Source organism: Colobus angolensis, unplaced genomic scaffold, assembly GCF_000951035.1.
Source record: "Colobus angolensis palliatus isolate OR3802 unplaced genomic scaffold, Cang.pa_1.0 Scaffold882, whole genome shotgun sequence".
NCBI classification, from domain to species: domain Eukaryota; kingdom Metazoa; phylum Chordata; class Mammalia; order Primates; family Cercopithecidae; genus Colobus; species Colobus angolensis.
This window is the reverse complement of record NW_012122732.1, coordinates 20,950-24,064: the sequence shown is the minus strand read 5'-3', so window position 1 is coordinate 24,064 and position 3,115 is coordinate 20,950.

Here is a 3,115-nt window from a genome sequence, read left to right as displayed (position 1 = left end):
TAAAGAGTCAAACTCTGTAAAATATTTGAAGAGATTTATTTTGAGCCAAATATGAGTGACAGTGACCATGGCCATCACATAGTCCTCAGGAGGTCCTGAGAACATGTGGCCAAGGTGGCCCTGCAGCCGCTTGGTTTTATATATTTTAGAGAAGAATGAGACTTCAATCAAAGACATTTAAGAAACACATTGGTCTGGTCCAGAAAAGCGGGACAACTCAAAGTAATGGGGTCTGGGGCCAGGGTGGGGTGGGGTGGAGGGGGCGGGTGGTTGGTGGATGCACAAGGCTTTAGATAAGTTTAAACATTTTCTGGTTGACAACTGGCTGAGTTTGACTAAAGACATGGGATTCATAGAAAGAAAATGCTTAGGTTGAGATAAAAGAGAGTTTGACTAAAGACATGGGATTCATAGAAAGAAAATGCTTAGGTTGAGATAAAAGAGAGTTTGACTAAAGACATGGGATTCATAGAAAGAAAATGCTTAGGTTGAGATAAAAGATTGTGGAGACCAAGGTTCTTTTGAAGTCTTATAGTGGCTGCCCTTAGAGACAATAGATGACAAATGTTTCCTATTTAGAACTTTAAAAGGTTCTACACTCTTAGTTAATCTCTTTAGGATTGGGAGGGCCTGGAAGAAAAAGATCAAGCTATGTTAACAGAGATTCTTTACAGATGCAGATTTTCCCCCACAAAGGACAGCTTTGCAGGGCCATTTCAAGATATGGCAAAGAAACATGTTTTGGGGTAAAATATTTTGACTTTCTTCTTTGTTACATAATGTTATGCCAGAGTCGGATTGGAAAGTAAGTCACAATACTTACTATTGTGGTAGTAAGATAGGGTTAAATAAAACCCATCTGATGAGAATTTATGGTTTGTGAGGCATGACTCACCAGAACCCTTAGATAGGAGTTTGGGCAAGATTAAAAAAATCAGAGCTTAGTCCTCACAGCTTGTGCCTATTCAGTATGATGTTGGCTGTGAGTTTGCCACAGATGGCTCTTATTATTGTTAGGTATGTTCTTTCAATGTCTAGTTTCTTGAGGGCTTTTATCATGAAGGGATGTTGAATTTAATTGAAAGCATTTTTCACATCTAGTGAGATGATCATATGGTTTTTGTTTTTACCTCTGTTTATGGGGTGAGTCACCTTTTATTGACTTGTATGTGCTGATTCAACCTGAATCCCGGGAATGAATCCCACTTGATTATGGTGAATTAAATATTTGATGTCGTGATGAATTTGGTTTGCTAGTATTTTGTTGAGGATTTTTGTGTCTATGTTTATAAGGAAGATCGGCCCGTACTTTTCTTTTTCGTTTTGTCTTTGCTAGGTTGTGGTATGAGGGTGATGTTGAGTTTGTAGAATGAGTTAGAGAGGAGTCTCTCCTGCTCACTTTTTTGGAATAGCTTTAGTGAAATTGGAACTAGTTCTTCTTTGTATACTGGTAGAATTGGATTGTGAATCTATCTGGTCCAGAGATTTTTAGTTGACAGTTCTTTGAAATTCACTGATTCAATTTCAGGACTTGATATTAGTCTGTTCAGGGTTTCAATTTCTTCTTAATTCAATCTCGGGAGATTATGTTTCCAAGGATTTATCCATTTCCTCTAGATTTTCTAGTTTGTGTTCATAGAGGAGTTTTTTATAATATCTGGGGATCTTTTTTTATTTCTGTGGGATCCATTGTAATGTCATCTTTGCCGTTTCTGACTTTGCTTATTTAGATCTTCTCTCTTTTTCTTTGTTAATCTAGCTAGCAGTCTTTCAATTTTGTTTATCTTTTTCAAGAACAAACTTTTAGTCATTCTTTGCATGAATTTTGGGGTCTCAATTCCATTCAGTTCTACTCTGGTTTTAGTTATTTCTTTTCTTCTAACTTTGGGGTTAATTTGTTCTTGTTTTTCTAGTTACTCTAGGTATGATGTCAGGTTATTAATTAGAACTATTTCTAACTTTCTGAGGCACATATTTAGCACTAAAATTTCCTTTTACACCATTTTTGCTTCTTCCCAGAAATTCTGGTATGTTGTTTCCATTTTCATTTATTTCAAGGAATTTCTGTATTTCTGTCTTAATTTCACCAAAAACAAAAATTGACAAGCAGGACATAATTAAACTAAAGGGTTTCTGCTAGCAAAGAAAAACTTTCAGTTGAGTAGACATATGACCTATGAAATGGGAGAAAATATTCACAAATTATGCATTTGACAAAGGACAAATATCCAGAATCTATAAGGAACTTAAAACAGTTGAGCAAGCAAAAAACAAATAACCCCAATAAAAATGAGCAAAATACATGAACACTTTGCAAAAAGACATACAAGCAGCCAACAAACATATGAAACAATGCTCAAAAATCACTAATCATTAGAGAAGTGCAAATAAAAACCATAATTTGATACCATCACACTAGTCGGAATGGCTATTATTGAAAAGTCAAAAAACAACACATTTTGGTGAGGCTGTGGAGAAAAAGCTGAGACCAGCCCAGTCGTGGAGACTCTAACCCAGTGGTGCTAGAGGAATTAAAAACATACACACGATATAGAGTGTGGAGTGGGAAATCAGGGGACTCACAGCCTTCAGAGCTGAGAGCCCTGAACAGAGTTTGACTCAAATTGACAGCAAGCCAGTGATAAGCATTATTTCTATAGATTATAGATTAAAAGTATTCCTTACGACAAAGGGATGGGCTGAAACAAGGAGATGGGCTCAGGCTAGTTATCTGCAGCAGGAACATGTTCTTAAGGCACAGATTGTTCATGCTATTGTTCGTGGTTTAAGAACGCCTTTAAGTGGTTTTCCGCCCTCGGTGGGCCAGGTGTTCCTTGTCCTCATTCTAGTAAACCCACAGCCTTCAGTGTGGGCATCGTGGCCATCACGAACATGTCACAGTGCTGCAGAGATTTTGTTGATGGCCAGTTTTGGGGGCCTATTCCCAACAAGAAAACGGAACACGTATACACTCTTGAGGGGAATGTAAATTAGTTCAGTCACTGTGGAAAACAATTTGGAGATTTCTCAACTTGAAACAAAATATATTTGACTTAGCAATCTCATTACAGGGTATATATCCAAAAGAAAATTACTCTACCAAAAGACACATGAA